Below are 23,696 nucleotides of genomic sequence, written 5' to 3'. Positions count from 1 at the left end.
GACTATTTAATACAGCAAATGGGTGTACACTGATGAAAATCTGTGGATTATTGATGAACTTCATGGAGAAACAAATCATAGGGTGTAGCTCTTACCATAGGAACAAGAGATGGATTAACCCAAAACTTCAAGCTGAAAAAGTTATAGAGGCTTTATATGGTTTGTAGCAGATTGAAACCGGACCTTGACCATGATAAATAAATTGAAAACTTTAGTTCAAATTAAATGTACTCTGTGCACAAATGTAATTTTTTACATTTTACACATTTAAAAAACAACAACAACTTTTTTTATACAAACAATGATTTGACACAAATCAGACACAAAATTTGGAAAATAAATACATGCTCAACTTAAAAGAGGAGAATTTTGTGATGTCCAGTTAAAGGAATAATCTTTCAATTCTGTAATTACAGATCTAGTCACCCTCATGTTGCATATTTTTGATGAAGTTTTCTGACCCTTCATAGATGGCAATAGAACTAGCTATGAGAATAATCTGTGTGCACACAGACAATAGACATCTGCTTGGTGGATCATGTGGTCTACCAGGGTTGGCACCAAAGTTAACCTAATAATCCATGTTGGTCAAGCGGTTCAAAGCTGGCAAAGCACAAAAAAAACAGTCAACATGTTTCAGAACAAGCTTGACCACCTTAAGCTGGCATGACCTGGATTTCCCAACAGGGATCAGTGATATTTAAAAAATATATATATTTGGAACAGCCTTCTTGTGTTTGATTGCACTCTGAGATTTCAAGATATATAGGTACAAATTTCAACAGTAGAATGACAATTTTTGATAAAGAATGACGATTTGATAAAAAGACACTCCAATTTCGCAATGGTCCATTAGTAGAACAAGAATACTTAAGAATACTTTCCATTCCAACCACACATGGTGGGAAAACATTTTGCCCATTAATGCCAGTCTAACACCCACAAACTCTTCACTCATTGTAACCAGTCAGTCATCCTGTCATGCTCTAGTCTCTGGGTCTGGTAGACTAGTCTTCATCAAAAGTGAGTGGTCTTGTGTTGAAAGGAGTTGGAGGTGATATGAGCGGTTCAGATGGAAAAGCAGATGAAATAGCTCAGCCGAGAGTGTGATTTAAAAAGGCTCTGTTCAGAATGAAATCAGCACCCTGTGTGAGGAAATGACTAGAGAGATTGCACAACGCTGGGTTAAAAATGAAACGAGAAGTTTAAGCTTCTTGGCTGCAACGGCCTCATTTCTATGATCAGGTTGCTTGAGTCCTAGATTTCCCAGAGCATTAAACTTGTATATGAATAACTACATCATATCATCATTTTTTTTTCTTTTTCATGTAACGCAAACATGTCTATTACAATCATCTTCATACTTAGAGTTTGAACAAAACCACGAAAGTTAAGCAACAAACTTGGGTGTATAACTCATCTCACTACAGAAATGAATGATATCACTCTTCGGATTTTTTTATTTCAGGAGAGGTGCGCTTTTCTTAGTGAGCTTTGTTTTATTTTTTTTTGCTTGATGGATGATAAAACATTGAGGAAAAAAATTCTCATAGATTTATATTTTATCACATCTAGAGACTAAGTCGTATATCAATGGATTACCGCATGCCAAGTTTACAAAAACTAGCCTCGACTTGTCATTAAAATTCATGTGGGTTAGGTGAGATTGCCGCTATTATTTTTTTTTTCTGGTTTTATTTTTTTGTTTTATTATTATTGTATTTTTAATTTGTAACATGTTTCTACATGAATATGTTGGCTACACCACATGATTTTGAGATAAAGGAATAAACAAACTAACAAAAATAATACGTACACTCTATAAATACAAAATAAATACAAAAGCTGTCACTGGGGCGTATGTACCTTTAAAGAGTCCATTTTGGCACCTTATTACATACTATTATCCATTGTACTTACATGAAATAAAATGTACTTATCATCTAACTAAGTTATGAGACAGTCTATAATTACAGTTTGTAATGTAGATGTAACAGGCAGCAACTGTTACACATGTAACAGACAGAGTCTGTTACACAGCTACTTACACTCAAATACAATCTTGATACATTTTATTTCAAGTAGCTTATGTCTGTTTACTTGCATTTATAATTATGTTGTATAAAGTCTGCAACACCTATGTGACAATCTTTTGGTTACATAAGCAGCTGTGTAAGCAGCCTATTACATATACATAATTACAAAATTCAATAACGTAGCTACACGGTAAGTGCATTTTATATTATGTAAGTACAACGCTACTACTATGTACTAATTAGGTAATTACTCTGCATTATGGACACCTTAAAATAAATTGTTACAACACAATTATTTTGTTTCAAAAATAAAGGAATTAAGAAACATTTAAATATAACATTAGGTAAACAGGTACTAATATAACTACACACAAACCTAACTAACTACTAACTGGCAGAACATTTTATTATCGAAATAATTAATTGTTAGCCAACCTGAAACCATTTTTACAGTTTCGGCAGCTCGTCTACGCTTCGAAAAACCAATCTATGATATAAAACAGTTGACGAAAGAAAGGAAACAAAACAATTCTGTGAGCTGACAGAAAAATATGTGATGCAAAGTATGATTCATTACGAAAAGCGACAAAAGAAACGGAGGCAAGCTCTAGACATCTCATCTCCACATTATTATAGGCTGATAAGAGGTGCTTTTAATGCAGGAACCAATTACGAGGAGGGACTCGGTCTGATAAGCCATCGCCTTGAACATCCAAATACTCTGACAGGGTATTACATGATGAATCAAACAACGAACGCCAACGCAATCTTTTCTGTCCCCTCCACAATAACATCAGATGTTACGAAGATAAAAAAAAGCAGATCACTAAGAGGGTTGTAACAATGCATCGGGACAGCAAGTTGACTCCGCTGTCTACCCCGTCTTTCAAGTCTTTTTCTCTCTTTCACTCTATCCCGACACTCGTTGGCCCCATCGCTCTCTGCGTTTTTCACCCCGTCCTTGATGCGCGTCATCCCGCTACCTGCTGCAAAGCTACACTTCCTGCATTCCAGCACGTGGCCAGTCATGCAGAAAGCAGAACGCTCAAAGTCACAAATGATTTCCCAACATGTGTTCTGCTGGGTTATTAATAAACGCGGAGGGACGGAGCAAGGCCTGGCTCTGGGCAGGAATGGCATTAGAAGGACTTACACGGGCTGGAAATCAACAGGCACCGAACAGAAGAGAATCTATGCGAGGCTGGATTGCACTAGCCATCGCAGGAGGTGATCTTTTCGCCCCCTGTGAGCGTTACGGAAATGAGCAGGAAATGGGGGTTACCTCAGATTAGGGAACCTAACCCTGGAAGAATATCGGACCATATGGTATAGTGCTTTGCCATTACACAACAACAACATGGACCTTTTTTCGCCATCCTGGCCTCTGAAAATGAGACTCTGGTGTCTCAGCTAGCTGCGGCCGTCTGAGTTTGGGGGTTGCGTTTGAGGGCCATTAGCACATGCTATTACATTTAAGGTTCAGGTCAGGACGCTCCACCAAAGAGAAAAAGAGTGACACGCAGCCACTTTCCTCATTCGCCCTCATTCACCGCCTTTATATTCTCTTTGAGTACAGTTTCCCTTGGGAAGCACACGGTATCGCCAGTATCTCCATGACATTGTCAAGAAGAATGCACAATATCAACCGGCACTAGGGTTTTTAAATGATCAACATTAGTACGATTTAAGCGGCAATTAATTATTAAGACGTTTATTGTAATTTTTACTGTGAATTATATGTTTTAAAATCTAATTTCTAATATCAAATCAGTATCCAACCATATGGAATATTCGTCAGCAGAGGTTGCCATTTACAATCAAGTCGATGTATGTTTTGCATATTCATGTTTTTCTGTTCATTTTTGATGATGAATTTTGATAACGCTAATTGGTTTCCAATCCAACCCACAAATTTATGCACACTTCCCCCCACAAACAGCACAGAAATGCAAAACAAGTCTGCAGATTCAAGCTGAGATTGACCTTAACCAAAATAATTGCCAGCTATCATAATGCCATAAACTACAGACTCGTACAAATGGCTCCTGTCAGGGACAAGTACAGCAAAGACACTCTCTATTCCTTCACGAGACATAAAACCACCAAACTGTCAAAAAATTGCTAACCTTAATAAAAAAAAAAACTGAGTAAGGACTGCTTTAAATGCCCCACGTTCAACTATTCATCAAATCTTTTTTATCCTTGACGTATTTCAGAGAGAAACAGCATGCAGAAAGTCGCATGGAAAGAAATCCCTCTCAAATCATTTTTCAGAGACACAGCACGCGCTCTCGCGCACACACAGACAGACACGCACCGCAAAAAAAAAAAAAAAGAAGAAGCTGTGGCTGGAAAAACAAAACAACACACTGAGTGAATTAATCATTTCAATAAGAAGCCAGCGAGCGGCTCAGCGGTGGCAGATCAGCTGATTGTCGTCGTGTGAGCGCTACATCCCCGGCTTTCTGTTTTCTTTGCCACTTTCCTCTCGCTTTTTGGCAAGACGCCCCTTCGTAATCTTTCTCCCTCAGCGGCTCTCTAATTGAATCTGTTTAATAAAACATTCCTCTAATTGCCATGTCAGATCTGAATCACCGTATGACCAACAAAGGCGCAAGCAGAGATACCTGCTCTGAATCACCCTGTTTAGACCAACATGGCCTCGCATAATTTAGTTAACTTCAGAACTCAACCCTTTCGGTGAGTTTCTTTAAACATTGGAAGATGGATGATAAGCGGAATAGTTTTGAGGTAATGAGGCCTCTCCATCACTGACGAGCGCACATGCAATGCTGTTACCCAATTAGGGTGCTATCTATTCTAATTAGAATTTAAGATTAAGATTAGTGTGTCCCAAATCAGAGTACGCTAAAAATAGCATGTCAAAGGTTTCAAACTAATTCTGTTGGATTTTCAAAGACCGCAGCTGTTATGCAAATCAGCTAATTTCCCCCACAATTCCATGCGCTGCAGAAGAATAGCTCGAATGTGTTTAGAATACAGTTCTAGATTAGCGCTTGAGTTGAACAAACATGAACAGCATCGCTTAAGTTGGGAGCATGTCACTGATAAAACCTGGTGGACATAGCATCTATATTGGAGGTACATGAGTCTTTATTTTTCTTTACAATAAAATTAGCTTAGCTAAAGCCGATTAATGATGGAATCTTCATGCCTTTAAACAAGCTTGCTTGTCATGTGAGAACAAAGCGTTTTTCGTGCATCAAGCAAATAGAATTGACCTAATTTACCATATTTTATACACGCTTCATATGTGTGTTTTTAAGTGGATAAACACTTAAATTATATAATTTTATTATATAGAGCAGCAGTGTCTTTTTAGATCACTCAATAAAAATCGATTGACTCATTATGAATACTTCAACATGTTCTCACCTTTGGTGTCTCTTTTTGATGTGCAGGGTACCCCTTTAGCATCTTTTTTTGATGTGCATGTGCTTCAAGAAACCCTTGGCGATGCGAGATACCGGGAATTTTATTGTCATGATTAAATTATATATTGGGTAATGACATTGCCATTACTGCAAATGTGTTGGGGTGTGATTTTTCAATGTAAACAGTTTTATTTCTAACATTATTTAAACATTTATGAGCATGTAACCCAACCCCTGCAGCTAAACCTGCGATTTGTCAATAAAACACAAGATTTAACAGGCAGATACAACTACCATCATCATTTAATCAAAAAGGTTTTTATATATTCCAAGTGTTCTAAGCAAAAGAATTGATTTGTGAGACGAATAGACCTTCCCTGTCGAAAGATTATGCTAAAGGGTACCTTGAGCATCAAAATGTGACGCCAAGTGGTCCTGACCACGCTTCAATATGTGACGAGTTGGGATTGTGACCCTGTTGATTATTTTGACAATGCTTTCGTGAACTTTTTGAAGTTTGAAAGTTTTGTTGAATAGCCTTTCAACGCTGGGACAGAAATCTCTACGGTTTCATTTGTTGTTCAAAAATGAACGAAAAAACTTGTGGGCTCGGAATGACATGAGGATAAATAAACGGTGACAGGATTTTTATTTTTTGGGTGAACTATTCCTGCAAGATTGCAGTTGGTATCACACACTACAAGTATTATTTCTTTTAAGAGTGGCAGACAAAAACTCCACAAGAGGCCTTTTAAAAATGTTTTATCACTGCTTTCACTCAGTTTTAAGGAGAAAGGACACAATAAACAGGCTGGGTGGAAATGCAATTCTCAAGTAGAAACTAGAGAAATGTATAAAGAACATGAGTTGCGAAAGTTATGCCCCTGAAGCCACAAACAAGTCATCAACAGCATGGGAAAGAAAGAATGAGAGAGTGAGAGAGATGCACATTAACTTGTGAAAAGTAAAACCAGCAACCATTTATTTTGCCACAGTCTGCCACATACACCGACTTAATACTACAGCTGTTGCATTAAAACAAACTATAAAGCTTTCTATATAGATTAATCTCAAAAAGTCAGCCACATCATCCTCTCTTTTCTGGCACATACATAGATTATCACATTATCACATGCATTCACAGATGAATGAAATTCAGTATCAGTATTCAGTATCAGTATCACATTCTACAGTAAGAGAAAATGGTGCTAACTGCGCTTTTGTTATAAATCTGATTACTAATCATTTTTTAACAATTTAGATTCTCCACCACTACCTGCACTGACAGAGATATTTTCAGTTTCAGTACCTTTAAAAAAACAGTTTGCAGTTGAAAAAGTGGAGGAATGCTAGGATAATTGTCTCAGAAGTGAGGTAAAACCTGCCTTCCTGGTCTCATGGCATACTAAGGCACGTAAAAAATTGTGTTGCATAAAAATACATAGAGGTATGTATTTTTATGAGACCGGTTGAAACTGCATATAGGTCCTTGAACTGTGATTGGCAGGATTAGAGAAACACAATCTTTCGTTCAGAACTCTGTTTAGCTGAATCAGGCAGTTTCTTAAAAAATATCTCATAGTGCTGTAAATCATATGTGCTTCCAAAACACGTTCTGACAAACCATTAATCTAACCTGCTAGTGCAAACAATAAGTTATTCGAGTGTCTTTGCTCAATCACTATTCATAATATCAAAGAATGCTGAACACACAGCCTCCAGTGTGAGAACGTTATTACAGAGCGGCTGTAAGAATATGAAATGGCATATCACTGGCTACAGGAAATATACATGAGGTCTCTACCTCCCTTCCCTCATAAATGAATTTCCTTTAGTTTTGTTCCCTGGTTACGCTAACTAAACATTTTGGACAATGTGCAGCTCATTTTATAAGACAGAAGCAGATTTTTATATTTTCTATGAGTGAATGTGAGCAGCGCTTGTTTGTGCAGACGTCGTCCATATGTGGTTGCTAAGGTGTTTTGGGGCGAAATGTGTTGCTCTGCAGTTGCTAGGGTGTTAACTGGCCTAAGTCAAAAGAGCCAACCTCCAAGCCTTTAGATTCATGTACACTGTGCAAAGCATCAGGAGTGAGAACTGATTTTGAATGCAGAGGGAATGTGCTAAACTGTCATTGCAAGTAGGAACAGAAAGCACAACCAAAATGGAGTTACTACCAAAATGTCAGTCCGAACCGATGTTGTTAAATTGTAATGGCGAGTGTGAACGGAGTACACAATCACTTCACTTCACAACTGGAGTTGCTACCAAAATGACAGTAGCAACTAGCAATGTTCTGGTATGTTGTTGCTGTGAATAAGAAAATGTTTGGCAAAAGGATGGCAAAAGTTTAACCTGCATTTTTTTAGTTGTCGCAATCAACATTTTTCAGGAGGGATTTTATAATACTGTTCCCATTCACTCTCTTAAATCATCATCATCATAATACTAAAATACAGCACAAGAGGAGTGACAACTGTATTTAGCTGCAGCGTGCACATGTTATTCCTCCAGGTTTTGTTGTAAAAAACAAAAAAAACTTTATTAAAATAATCAAAAATAAAATAAAAATATCAGATGACAAAAAAAAAAAAACATTGCCTTGTTGCCTAACTGAAATGAGTTTAAGTACTACAATCATGAAGTGAAAACAGATGAAATGTATGAACTAATAAAAATGACAAAAACATAAGTACTAAAAATATAACAAAAAATTAAAATAAAAGCTATTTCAAAATACTACTAAAATAACACGTTGGTAGCTTATGAATAATTTTAAGAACGACAATCTATATACTTTTCCCAAAATCAAATGTAAAGTAGCAAAGCCACCTATTTAGATCATTAAGGCTTACATCAAAAAGTGTAGCAAGGTTTAATAGTTATTATGGTGAATTAATTTATATGCCTAACCCCAAGTATGAGCAATTGTAATAATGATGCCTGTCTACAACCACTGCAAATTACATTGATCTGCCATAAATGATGGTCTTGCCATTGACCAAATTGCTTCACACTATATTCGAGGTCTTTCTGCTCTTGACAAGCTTTCTCAATAATTATGGAGAAGATTGAAGCTGCTCCCCTACAAGCTTTCACGCCTACATCAAAAAATTGAATATCAGACTATTGATGTTGTGTTAATGAAACTTTAAAGATCACCAATGGAAGATGTTTGCATGTTAAGAAAATCGTCTGCTGAGGATAAACTATTTGTTGTCTCTGTGTAGGTTTCAGTTACGGTTTCTTATAGGACCACATGGAAGGAGTTGAACTTTTATGTAAATACACTGACCAAATCTATATTGGCGTGTCACACAAAGACACAAAATGTGCAGAGAAGAGCCCAGGAGAGTTATGCTATGGAACAGCATCTCTTTTGCTGTGATCTCGCCTATTGAATTTACTGTCACACAATCTGCTGCGACTCTCAGTTGTCACAAACCTTCCTGTCAAGAGCAAACCGGTCACACGTGACGAAAGCGCAGCACTTTGGGAATTCATTGTGCTTCTGGCTGGGGCTACTTCTATGCTTTAATGTCCTATATTTCTTCAATGCTCTGCTTGTTCAACGAAATCCATTCCCAAATTGAACACTACCTCAAATAAAGACAGTCAGATGTCAACATAAATAAAAAAAGTCCTTCCTGAGGACTCCACGGTTTCAACCGGCGGTTTCAGACTCAGAACCTCCGTAATTCCTCCGCAGCACTAGGGCAATATTTCCTGCTTTAGCGAACGCTTTCCCAATAATTCTGTCACTTTTTTCCTGTAGACGTGAAATGATCAGTGCATTTGGCAGATTGTAATGCCGCGCAGAAAGGTGATTCTAGAAGAGGGCGGGCAGAACATGTCGCAAATGATCGTGCTGATTTAACGATTATTAACAGTCATTATCGGGCCCTCAGCGAACATGGTGCTCTGCCTGAAGAAAACGCTACTGATATGTTCCTCATGGTACTTGAGGTGATGGTTCAGGATGTGATCGCCACTTAAACCAGCTGGACAGCTTAGCTTTAGACTCCTAATAATGTTAGAGGAGAGGCACATCTTTCCAACTAGCAGATTAAGGCAAACAGAAATGTTATACAGTCTACTCCTAGTCTCATCTTTTCATGGCATGTCTATAAAAAAAGGCAAGAGTTGGCAAAAGATTGCTGCTAATATATATATATATATATATATATATACCAAAATCTGCGTAAATTACCACCAGCTTCAAGAAATGCTTATTTTGGGTGTTAAATAATGCCGCAAATAACCGGTAATCCACATTGCAACCTGCAAACTCTTACAAATGAATATTCAGTAAGGTCAGGTGCAAAATAAATGTGTCCATACTTTTTCAGCACTAAATATTCACTGCACGTCTTGAGTAAATCCTGACAGTACTATTTTGACGCCAAAAGATGGTGTGCACTGGCTGTAAGTAAATCTATCCCTTAGATTGCTGTCTCATTATTGTAAATAAACTTCCCCGTCATCTCACTAGTATCAGACTAGTGTTTTGGTAACACTGATTCTAGATTTACTCATCTCAAGAAAAGAAAGGAACAAACAAACTGATTGTTCAATTACAGATGGCGGGTCAGATGGCCAAGTGGGCGTTTCTTGGCCAGATTAAGCTACAGGGTGGACCAGAATTTAGGCCAATTTTCAGAAGTCTGGCTCTGTCGGACTAGAACCTTCCAAACGTTAGACGCGGGCTTTCATCTGAAGCTTACCCCCCTCCTATGTCGGTGCTCGCAGAGCTCTGATCTGAGAGTACAGGGTGCGATTGGCCGCATGCCCTTTCCACCTGTGTCTATGCGCATTACAGCTTCAGCCGTTAGCCTTGACGGGCCCTGACGTCCCGCATAAATCCACCCACTTCCTGTCAGATACGTGTTATAAATGAAGGACACCGGTGGAAGAACGTAGGAAAGATTTCATTTTTCCATTTGTGTTCTTTCTGCTGGCAGGGCAGATGGGAGGGTGATGGATGTGTCCATGTGAGGTCTGCGCTGGTGAGGAGCGAATGCAAGAGCATGCCGAGCCAGCGTGTACCGCCCCATGTCGTCAAAAACCCACCAGCCGCACAGCATGCATACATCAGCGGGAACCGACGTGGCGGAAAGAAGGAGTGAGCTGACAAGCAGATAAGCGTGGCACTGACAGGTCTATCTATCACATGTCTTTATTCGCTCATGTTAAGGTTTGTTTTTTAAATGACTGGACATCTGTGCATTCATATGTCTTGTTGTTTCTGAGCCGTTTCTCTTTATTGAGAACTGAGTTACAGAAATAGTTCACCCAAAAAAGAAATAAATAAAATAACAAAATAAATTAATAAATAAAGTTGTCTGACAAACGTGACTGGTCATCATGTGTCTTGTAAGAAAATGCACCGTGACAAACTGGAATATGCACATATGATAATGACATATGAAAGTTACTCTAGAAGACAAGGTGTCAAGTGAAAAAGGTTTTTATTTTGTTTGTTCATCATACAAAGTTATTGTACAACTTCTTGAGAACTTGGTATTTAGCACACAATTCGTATTTATCACGCTTAAGAAACCTTTATGGTATTTTTTGATTGCCAACATACATATTTATATAAATATAAGTAATCATCTATCTATCTATCTATCTGTCTATCTGTCTATCTATCTATCTATCTATCTATCTATCTTAAATTAAAATGGATACCCAAATGGAAAAGTTCTAGATTCTGACTAGATAAATCAATTAACAGACACCTCAACTGTCTTATTTGTGGTTAAATTAAAAGACTTAACAGCCTTTTGGGATTTTCTCTTTGTGACAAAAGCGATAAATGAAACAGAGAATTGCATTTGACATTTCAATTCAAAGTATCTTATGTGTTTCTTTTGTGCCTTAATCTGGTCCAAAGGAATGGCAGCCATTTTGCATTTCCCTAGGAGACCAGTGGTTAAGTGGAAGGATAAGGATCACAAAAAGGCTCCTTACAATCCAAAATAACATCTCCAGGATAAATGAGACTCTCAGAGTGCTCGTATTTCACCTGTTACGAGGACTATTTGAGATGGATACTATGCCAGTTGAAAAAAAAGAAAATGTCTCTCAGCAGTCGATCTCATTAATGTACAAGCTTTGCACAGACAGATAAATCTGTAGTTAGCCATGTGGCATTTCTAGCATTCGTGCCTGTCTCGCAGCAAATCAATATTGTTGACCTTTACTGATGGCAGTCATATTGAAAGCCAAGCCATCATTTGCCTGAAAACACACAGACAGAAGTATTGAAATATTGAAAGAGACAAGGAGACTATTTTCCTCAGGGTTTATATACAGCGGTTTGGAACATTACTAGGGCTTTAGGGAGCCAGTGGCTTTTTTACAACTCTTAAAGGTCTTAAATTCAACACAGTTGTCAATTACTGCCCGCTTCAGTTGTGCGGGTTAGGGGTGGCCAATATACCAGTTTGACACCAAAAACAGTTTAGAGTATTTTTGAGTATGATTTCTATAATGTTTTATGCCAAATCGCATAAAAACTGCTTAAAAACTGATCTGCTGCGACCACCAATTTAAATATTGAGTGCAAGAATATCTAAAGAAATGATGAGCAATAAAGAATATTATATTATTATTTTTTAAATGTTAAATGCAATATATAACTGATCATCTATCTATCTATCTATCTATCTATCTCTCTATCTATCATCATATATATATATATATATATATATATATATATATATATATATTCAAAACATTTTTAACAGATTTTTTATGTTCTATAAGTCTCAAAGTACAGCAAATTTTTTTTGCCATTTTTACTATTTCAAATAACTACTGTACTATTTTCAGTAATAAAAAACAATGTGCATACTGCACTTTATGTTTTGATCTTGATAATAATATATGCTCATATCAGTCCAACCTTGCTCAATACTGTGATGGAGGTTTTTGAAGACCGAAGGTCTCACTTTCCTGTTTTTAATACCATCACCAATCCTCCCAACAGCAGGGCATTCTCTCATACGCCTACAGTGACATTCCTTCATCAGACTGTTCAGGCTTTAGAGTAGCCCCAAGTCCAATATTCATATACCACGAGGGGTGTGTGTCTGTGTGTAAAGAGGCAATGAGGCAAGAGAGGACAGAGAGAGGGATGAATTCAGGCACTGAGAGAGAGAGGAGATGATGAAAAGGAGCTCAATTAAAGAAGCTGTGGCATGTTACACATTCCAAACGATAAGTTGTAACATGCTCTCCAGGATAAATCCACAACAAATATTCGGTTACAAAAACCAACATAACCATTAGATGGCTAATGCTGTCTTCTGTGAACTGTGAACTAAAGACGTTAAAAAAAAAAAAAAAAAAAGAAGAAGCAGTATATTTTTTGGTTAAGAACAAATTTGCCCTAAACCAATAATTACATTATATAATTTAGACTCCATCATGTCATTTTTAACCTGTAGTAATATAGCTACTTATTGCTTTTTCCCATGTGACTAAAAAGAGATATGGATTGTCGTTCTGGCAAAATAAACATTAATAAAAGTAGCTCATGTGTCTATATGTTCTATATTTCAGAAACTAAATCAACCAAAGTCAAATACATTTTCACAGATTCCCCCCATCTGCCACAGGTTTATGTTAAAATATGGACTGACAAGACACACAGTGCCAGATTTAACATTAATGACGTCAAATGTATGCCATATTTAACTGCAGGAAAACAGAAGCCAGAGTAATCTAGAAAATAACCTAACTTATGGCATTCAGATGTTTTAGAAGGACCTTTGCTTGTTTTTCTACTGTAATGTTCTTCAGATTTTTTTTTTATATAATATTTCATCTCTGTGCCAAGAGGGAAAACTGATGTAGGTAAATTACTGCATGGATAAACCGAGCTTTGAAATCCTGTCTCGAGCTACGTCTAAATGTAGCCTCAAGTGAACCATGTCAAGTTCCTCTCTGCGTCTGAATCAGGGGCCTGATTTTCCCTTCAAACCTCTTGCTTCCTTCATTCTTCCAGAATAAGCTCACTGAGACCAAGATATACTTTTTCTTTTTTCTTCAATTTGTCGCAATGACACAACAAACTTTCTCTCAGCCAGACTGCCAGTCGAAGTGACACATGACCCACCGGGTCTCTCCACAACCGGTGAACAATAAGCTCTTGTTTTTGCACATTTCATGTTTTTCCCCTCACAGCCACTTTGGTTGTGAATTATGCGCTCTGAGGAAAAAAAGGTTAATTTTCTCCTCATAACCCACACACACTTTTGTCAAAACAAGTACACACACATGCACAGACTCACAGTTTTCTGTGTACATTGTAAACAGCCAGCACTGACCTCTCTGGAGCTGAAATGAGTTAGCAGAGGTCACTCTCAACAACAATTCAAAGCTCTTTTCTGATCTACAGTCACCTTTGTCAAGAACACAAAAAAAGGCATCAGTATTTGAATAGCTGAGAACGTTAAGGGTCAAAAAAGAACATTAAATAAATGTTCGGTTAAAAGAGATCAGCATAGGGATTCTGAAAGAATGAGACCTGAAATATCACTTTCCAGGCCCGAGACTGGAGTTCAGCAAATATGGTTTATTGGAAATTTTCATCCTCATTTACTTCACAGTAAGGGTGAAAAACATACTGTAGTGAACGCAGATGAAAGTCTCATTAGATAACAACAATTGGCAAAAATTCAACAGCTTTAACACATCGTATTAATTCTCACAGTTGTTAAAATACAAAGCTAGCAAAATTGTGTAAAAACAACATATTGTGAGGCCACAGTTACCTTTTGAAAGAATATAAAGGAAGCATCCATTTATTCAATTTTAACCAGCAGACAAACCAAAATCAACCCAAAGAAAGACCAAAAAATTAAATGCAAACATCCATAATGCATGATTTAGATGTAAGTGTCCTAACATCAACACACACATCGTAACAAAGACAATAACAGTGATGTCAGGCACTTTAATTCAAACTACTTTAGAAAATAAATTGCTCTGCTTTTAACGATAGGGAAACTAAACATTCGAAACCAAAAAAAACCTAAGTTGGCAGTGCTGATTAATTATTTACTATATTCTACTAATCCTTATAAATTTAACAGAAGCTGAGAAAAGACCGTAAAAGATGTAGAACATTTTTCAGTCCTTTGACAATGTGAAAAAGTACAGCTTCTGTATTTCCCTCGATTGATCATTTGACGAACTGTCAGAATAATTGATAAAGCACTCAAAACGAATTGTTAGTTGAAGCCTCGAGTGTCTCATCTGTTATATCCATTCGGAGTCAAGACAACAGGATGTGTACGATTCCTCTTTCCTGTCGATTTGACAATGCAACCTCTTCCGCAAAGCAACAATTAGAGTGTCTTGGTGAAAAAGCAGATGCAGAAATCTTTCAATTACACTGACACGGTCACTTTGGCCCACATATACATTTTCCCTCACAGCATCTGATCAAATGTTCAAAGTATATAGAGCGAGCAGAAAGCACTCGAGGACCATGCTGGGAGCCACTGCGAGAGAAAAAAAGCCCCTTAAAGGTTCTGTGTTATCTTTACCAATTTAAAGGACAAACAAGTGGCACGCTTCGACTGGCCGCAGTGTGATTCATCTTTATCAGCGAACCACACCAAACCCTCAGACCACGATCTACTGCCAGACACCACAGGGACACCAGAATGTCAACAATTGACTTACAAACAAAACGCCTCACTTCCCCAAAATATCATCACATCTGCCATTTCAAGTCCGTAGCCATTGCATCCCACCTCAGCGCTGAGTAATTGCTGGCCTGAGGCGGAAATCACGAGGAAATAAGCTTATCACAAACGCAGCAGTTTTAAAGCTCTTACAGGAAATGAAAGAAACTGACCAAACTAAATACGTTATCGGTAAAGGAAGCAGCGATTGTAGGCAAGTGTCAGTCTAAATGTCAAACTTTTCAAAGAGCGGTTCGAGGTGGACATACGATGTTTGCAAAGTTTACAAGATGTTTGCCGTTTGGTGTTGAAGTGATGAGCAAAGAGGCCACATGTTCTTATTCGTCATACACTTTAATACAAACTGCACACCACAACAATTTACTGTACAATATGACAATTATGAACGATAGGGATGATAACAATAATATCAATAAATACAATTACAAAATATAATGGAAAAGTAAGTAATCTGCAATCTGATCCGTGACTTAGCATTTTTTTTTGAAAACGCTCAGCTGTGAGAGCTTTTTTTTTTTTTGTGAGATGCTGTAGTTGTATCAGCTGAAGTAATGGCAAATGCTTTGTGAATGAAAATGTTCTCCAAATATAATATTACATAACGATATTATGGTAGACCAGCAATTCGATGTAGTAAAGAAATAAATACTCTGAGACAAGCAATTTTAAGTTCTCCATTGTTGTTCAGTCGGTAGTCCCGCCTTTCCTTCACTGTGATTTGTTGACTGACTAGAAAGTGACAGTGATGAGCGTAGCTTTTACTTAAAGTTGAACATTCTTAACTCTCGGCACTGAATGCCTGAATGCTCAATGTGAAAAGACTCTCAGCACTTGTCACGCACCTGGAGTTTTAAGAAACGAGGCGCTCCCATTTAGAACAATTGAAAAATACGCCAGCCTCAGGAAAAAGTGCTTTGGTTTACATGACCTTACTGTAGTTAAAGCCCAATCTGACTTATATAAATTACGACGGCCCATTCTTTCGTTGAATAAACATGAGCACTGCAAGTTTCAAAATCAAAGCGTGTGTTTTTCTTGAATGTATCTTTGAAGGGAACAAACTGAGAAAAGCTTTATGTAGAGCTGTTACCAGGAATGTTTCTATTGCTCCAAAAGCACCTCCTGCTGGAAGGGAGTGAAATTGCATTTTCAAAATGTCTCCAACAACGTGTTTTTGCTCACTCTTTTCTGCAGCAGAAGCACTTTTAATATTCTTCATCCTGCCTGAAGCACTTTAAATGGTGACTGTTAATTTATTCTGCACCATTTATTCGCTTCTAAAATATTAGTATGTATAGTTTTATAGGAGGAGGTTTCATAGACTTGGCTAATTCATTTTTCAGAAGTTTGCAGGAACAGACATCCACTGTGGGCATTCTTGGCAGTTTTTTCTGAGGATTTAAGAGATATATATCATGATATAAATTTTGCTATATCTTCCAGCCCTACTGTAGAGACATTGACGTTTGAGACCCAGCACAAGAATATCATTTAAACATTTGGATGTACTGTACTTGTTGTACTTGTGGTGGTTTATAGTTCATGGAAAAAGAAAAATTTGAAGGTCTTAAGGGTTTGGAACGAAATGAGGGAGAGTAATTAAAGTTTTTGGGTGAATTATCCAACAAGTCCAACATGACACCACACAACTTTCTTTGGAAAATGAAAATGTATATAGTTACATTTTTGTAATACTTATTACATTTATACAATTCGTTAGACTGATTGCAGGCAATTTAAGCGATTTTTTGTGATTTTTTTTACCCCCAAGTTTGATTGACCAACAACAACTTTACCATTGCGCTAATGCAGCGTAAAATGAGCATACATGTTTGCATTTATCTGCATTTTACAACAAATCTGAGTATCGCGATGATCTTTTATAATGTGGCATTTTCCACAGTTTGCGCTGTATTAAACAGCTTCAACTCTACACGATCCCCTTGTTATATTAATTCATTACGAAATCAATTTGATAGGCTTTCATACCGAACAGGTTTACACTGCTAACACGTGGCACTTTTGTTAAGCTCTAGCTGTGCTGTACTCCAAACGCTGCCCCATGAAATCCATCACTGGGAAGCAGCAGCACTGATGTATCTGCAGCTCTGTTGATAGGATTATCCGCATGTGACAAGAAACTCTCAATCAGCTGAGAAGAACCAGGCTGGGAGACCCATGTCAACATCCGACCTGTCCTGTACATGTGTCAGAGGCTTGAAATCTTCCATACCAGTGGAGCTGTCAATACTATGAATGTAGAGAGCAGATTAATAACCGCTGGGGACTGACCACGAGGGTGTTAACAGATTAATTATCGGAATAAGGCCATTGGGCTAATGGTGATTTTCAGATAATGTAATTCGATTGTCATTGTTCCAACCACAAAGGGCACACTGGATCATTGAGGAATCTAGTTCACTGGGCTTCATCAAAGCTCTGACTGGGTCACAACACTGCTGGGGGTGACCCTCCAAAAGGCACTTTTATTGCTGTTTTTTAACAGCTAGGAGGTCTCAGCGATGTATTACTGCCACGTTTTTTTGGTAAATAGGAAAAAAATAACATAAACAATGGTTGCTGTAAGAAATGTAAAAGATATAGAATTATGTGGATAGCATACTTCATATAATTTGGTTTCAAATAGTGACTGCAAAATGTAATATGGTTCAACCATCAAGTAATCAAGCAAGTTCCTAATCACTTCTTATACACTGAATACACTTGACATATCAAAGGTTGTTCACATATATATATATTTTATATAATTTATTTAATTGTAATTATCTTTTTTTTTTACATTTGACGTTGATTTTAGTTCTCTCTGACTTTCTTTAACAAACAGCACTAGGTATTACTTCACTAATATTATTCAGTATTTAAAATTTTTATTATATTTACTTATTTTTCAAATACCATGAACATATGAAACTAATGTATAATTTATTTACATCTTTAATCATATATAATGTTTTTTTTTATTATTTACTTGCGTATTTAAATATATAAAATATTTGGAGAGTCGCACCCCGCTTTACAGTCTGCCGATGTCAATAAATCATCAATAAGCCAAACTTTAAAGCATCAATATTGCCAATATTTAAAGACGTGACTTACATTGACTTATCTCGTGAGACAAATCTTAAATGCAGGAAAACTGAAGCGAAATGACCTTTTTACCTTTCTAGTGTATCAGCAGTCAGTAAATGGTCACCCTGCTGCAAATACCTTTTAATCAATTAATTAATTGTAAGTCGAGGTCTAAGTCCTACAAAGCTCTTTACACTGCGCCCGGAGGATAAGATGTCACGGTCACAAGCGAGGCCACCGCAGCTCACACGCCACTAAACTCCCAAACAAGATTTATTTACAAGGTAAATGAAAAAGATTTGATTTTAAAGGCGATAAGCTCTTAAAGAAGCTCTACTGACAGGACTCTGGCAGAAAACTGCACATGGCAAAGGTGACGGAATCAATGGTATTAACAGCGCTAATTTTCCGCCTCAGGAGAAAGAAGGGAAACTACTCATGTCGTGCAGTAGAGCTGACCCTGCAGATGTGACAGGGCCGCATCCTATTAACACCCGTTTGCGATGTGGCGGCACTCTGGTTCTCACAGCGTCTAGGATGTCCAGACGCCCGGACAGATTGATGTGAGTGAGTTTCAAAGCTGCATCGCCTCTAAATCTTGGATCCCGTGAAGAGGAAGAACACATTCGTGCTGAACAGACAGTTGTCCTCAAACATTTACGACTGCCAAAGTCAGGGAGGATAAAATAACACGCAGCGAGAATGCTGTGGATATTTTTACAGACCTTTGAAAAACCACAGAGATTAATTACACTCTACCACCACAAAAAATTCATTAATGCTTACAGCCGTAAAATGAGGTTATATGTTTATATTTAAATTAACCTAAATTCATTATTTTATCTTATTTAAATTTTTATTATTTTTTTATTATACTTTTTTGGCAATTTTAGCAGTCGGGAATTAATTAGCACGCTGACAGCTTGCTGTGCTTTTAGACAGCTGGCATGAGAAAACTACTCTAAAAAAGTTTCTTAAATTTTTAATTTAATGCAATCCCTTTAAAGCACCACAGACACATTCACGGGGCTGTGTTTCGCAGCTGCATCAATGTTCTTGCCCTTTTTTAACATGTAGCCACAAGCTGCACTTCTAAGATGCCATGCCAAGTTAAAAACAGTGTTTTTTATTCTAAAAATAAGTCTTGAGAAACCCATGCTTTTGGTTTCACTCCGCTGTTCTCCATCCAGCAGCTATTGAAGATGTTGTCTGATATAAAACATTTAATTGGTGTGAACCTGAAGCCAGTCTAAATATAAAGCGCTTCTTTAACACTCATTATTACGTATTAATTATTACATTTTTTTAAATTTAGAAATCGTAGTTTAGCTATTTTGATTTAACTTTTTATTTAGCCATTAAGTGTGGCAGCACAACACATGAACATCTCTTTGCTGGTGTCAGAGTTATTCATTTCATAATTTATTCATTTAAAATTTGAATGCATTTGCATTATTAAATATTGACAGAAGTCCTGGCATGCCATTTTTTTTTCCTATTGCTTTAAAGTTGGAAAAGCTGTTTTGACGCACTGTTAAATTTGCGCATCTAAACGGAAATTGTTTTCATAGAAATCGGCGATAATTTTTCACTTGCATTTATTGACCGCGCCATTAAAATGAGCCTCTGAGCCATTTCAGAGCAACTACATCAATATTGTGTACACGTAATATGAATACGCAGAATTTCCCGATCCTAGTCATCTTTAGAACCGAGTACAGTTTTGAAACCAGCAGCAGTTTGTTCATGGTGCTCACACCCTCACACATGGAGCTCTGCCCATGTTCCACATCAAACGGCTGAATGCCTTTGCCTTCGCCTCTACGGGACAACAGGGAAAGTCAAAGTACAGTACTTTCAGGCATTCCGTTCTTGGGTTTGGCCGACCCCCCACGCTCTCTTTGAAAACAGGACATTGTTAAAACAGAAACATGTTGCTTTTTGGCATGAGAGGCTGCTCTCTCCTGCATACAACGGGGCCTGCAATTAGCATGGCCGGCTCCCCAGAACAAATATTCTCCACTGTAATCCTGCCAAGGCAGCAGAGACACAGCTCTACTGCAAGAATGCTTGGCATTTCCTTTAATGTGCTTTGGCCGAGCTGGGTCAGAGAAAACCAACAGTAACAGAAGAGAAGTCCCACACAACAAAACTTCCTGTTCACGCTCACTTTCTCTCGAACACGCATGTTTTTCCTATAGAAAGGAAACAGCTTCTTTTTTTTTTTACTGCTACTGTTCTCTAATGGTTTTATATATATATATATATATATATATATATATATATATATATATATATATATATATAATAAAATCACACATGTGGCTCACACGTGTAAATCAGCTTACTATTTCCATAGAAACCTCTGGCACAATTTCAAGTTATATCTTTCAAGCGACAGTTTCTAAAAGTAGTGCATTCATCCACTTACCAAATTACTGCAACCTCTGGGTCAGGGTCTAAACTGGATCAGTGGAAGACTACCATTCACCTCCATGTTAATTTCAAATACAGGCTCTCTCTAAAAAAGAGGGACCGGTACATTCCCTTGCCGCCATTTAGCCCAGTCATTTCTCGTTGACAGTAAAATTGCCTCGAACAACCTGGACCCACGTCCTCAAAAGTCTCGGTTGACCTGAAAAAAAAAACGTTTGATGGCCAAAAAGCACTCTTCCGTTAAAAAAGTATTTTACACCATTTCCCCATTTGTGTTTCTTCAACATTTTTAAATAATTTTAAAAGAAATATCTCTCTGCTGCAAATACATCTGAATGACATACCATCTTTTTCAAAGTCATATCAGTTGGCTAAAAGCATACAAGTTCAGCTGCTGTCTACATGAATGGAGGAAAATCTACTTGTCAATGACATCTTAAAATAACAAACAAATCTGTCAACAGCAGTATCAAACCTTTTCGTAGCCGTTTTTGTAGCCATTCTAGATCTAATAAAAACATACAGTGCATCATACGCTATCATATTTTAAACTATTGACATTGCATTACACATACTTTCTCCCTCAATATGCGTGAATGTACCAAGAGGCACAGATTCTGTGTGGGGCTAACCTTGGTTGGCCAAAAATTGTATTCCTCAGTGTGTCAAAGTTTAAGTATTAACTTCTCAAGCAAATGGACGTGACTAATTAATTCGGAGAACCTTGAACAGTGTCTGAGTACCTCAAAGATCAATCGTTTTACCTTTCTTTAAGTCTCATTAGACTATTACTCTTGCTAAGAACCGCCCACTTAGAGACTAACTGGCCAACTTTTTTTTCACGTGCCATTGGGTTTATTTAAAACAGATCATGGTACAACAGATGAAGCAGGATGTGAAAACTAGCATACTGCTATCAGGTCTGGTGATGATTTACTGCACAGGAATATTTTTTTTTTTACCCTGAGAGAAAATCTACTTAGACACCAAAGGTCAACATATTATTACGGTTTTATTGGGGATTGATTTCCTGTAGTACCAACGGTACCAGAGAATATGGATGTCATTAGAGAACCTTGAAGAGGGCACCGTGACGGCATTATCAATCTTATCGTCCTTTCAAAAGACCCCACTCCTCAAAGTACTGGCTGAAGAAATCCAAGAGGTCACAGCACTGTTCAAAACAGAGCCTGCTCCGATGCGCTACTGATAATATCAATAGCACTTATCTATTCAGCATTCGCCCTTGTGTCTGCCAGCTTCCCGTAAACACTAAACATTCCCTTGTGAGGAAGGACGTTTTTCCATCGGGCTGAATAGGGTGAATGACCTCAAAGAACGAGCCCATATTTCAGGTGATTCTGATTTGGTAGCACGTGCGGTTGCTTAAACACACTCGCCCGCAGCACAAAGAGAACATTGGAACTGAAGTACGAGATAAAATTTAATCATATTACGGCGACAGCTCCACTTCTGTGTGACAGAAGCAATTGTTTAATGTAAAATCAATAAAATCTCACAATGTCTGCTGACTCTACACACAAAAGATGGCCAGGTTGATGAATCACGACAGTAATGTTTTTCTTATGCAAATGATAACTGCTGAGCGCATACCATTACAACACTGCAAAACATGTGCTTTGGCCCACGCTCCTCACGGCACTGAACGCAAACAGATGTATGAGGGAGATTGGAGGAAAAACAACTTTACGCACAGCCAGAAAACCCATCACATTCTCAAGCAACAAAAACCGTATTCGGTAGGCCAGCTAGGTGGGTAGTATCTCTACACAAAACTTTTATTATTGAACTTGCTTTGGACTAGCGTGAACAAAACAACTGCATGACCAAAGCATGTCTTCAGATATGAAGGACTAAAACACTTAAACAAATATAATACTGTAGAATTCATTTCAACTTCAGTTCGAAAGTCAAAATTGTAAATGTAAAATAACTTTTTTTAGTAAAAACGTAGGCACCTCATACAGCAGGTATGAATCCCATAAAACACAAGTCATTGCAATATATATATATATATTTCATGTTAATATTATCAGATATGTTGAGGGTAAGGTTTAATAAAGATGGCACGCTATTATTACAAAACTGCCAAAATACAAACAACAACCGATGTAATAAATCTCTTTCGGAAAAAAAACTGAGCACATTTTTAGCCCCACTCTCTGGACATTTCGCTTTGAAACTTGCAATGAGCAATGTAATATCATTTTGCTGAAATTTTGCCACAGGCACGTTTTTTTCCCCAATGAGCAAGGAGTTGGATTTCCGTGGTTGTCAGTCGTTACCAGGGTGGTCCCACCACCAAGTTAAGCCCACCACCAATGACATATTTTTTTTAGCAGGGTATTGCTTAGTGTAAGTCTACAAAAACATTTTTCTGTTTCATCAACTTAGCTAATAACCAACTAATAACAACTAATAAAACACTGAAGAAAAAAAAAGACATCAAAATGATTGACAACAACAACAAGCTACTCATCAAGAGAATTAAGTAACTATTAGACAAAACATTTCTAGTAAATTGACAACTCTACCCACAGACAAGCAAAACAACATCCCAGACTAGACACAACATCACAATAAACAAGTGACAATTGCAACAACTCAACAGCACTAGTCAAAACAACATGACAAGCACCTATTAGTAAAACAAAACAGGGGGTAAACCTTCAAAAATAGCCACCGCCTGCTTCAAGGATGACGGAAAGCACACCTGCCGCAATAAAACAACAAGCCCTGCACCCGTTGCCAGGACCGTTGTGATAACAAGCATGTATTTTTATGTTTAATTGCCAGTGTGCCACCAGCTCAGACTCAACGCGAGGCACGCTCAGAGAATGTGAGCAAGTATCCATCAGGGACTGCATTTTTCAACGCAACATTTGCATTCTGATAGCTCTAAAAGGAAACTTATCAGCCTCAAGTAAATCAGCTTGTTTGTTTGCTTAATCACAGGCTTCTAAAAAAACTTGTCATATAAGCAAAATGCCTCTTTT

At 37.6% G+C, this 23,696-nt stretch overlaps 1 pseudogene; it reads right to left on the bottom strand.

Annotated features, from left to right (window-relative positions):
• Positions 1-23,696, bottom strand: part of LOC122362006 — an 87,789-nt pseudogene that overhangs the window by 47,788 nt on the left and 16,305 nt on the right.

Source organism: Puntigrus tetrazona, chromosome 17, assembly GCF_018831695.1.
Source record: "Puntigrus tetrazona isolate hp1 chromosome 17, ASM1883169v1, whole genome shotgun sequence".
Taxonomy (NCBI): Eukaryota; Metazoa; Chordata; class Actinopteri; order Cypriniformes; family Cyprinidae; genus Puntigrus; species Puntigrus tetrazona.
This window is presented reverse-complemented; position numbering and strand designations above follow the sequence as displayed.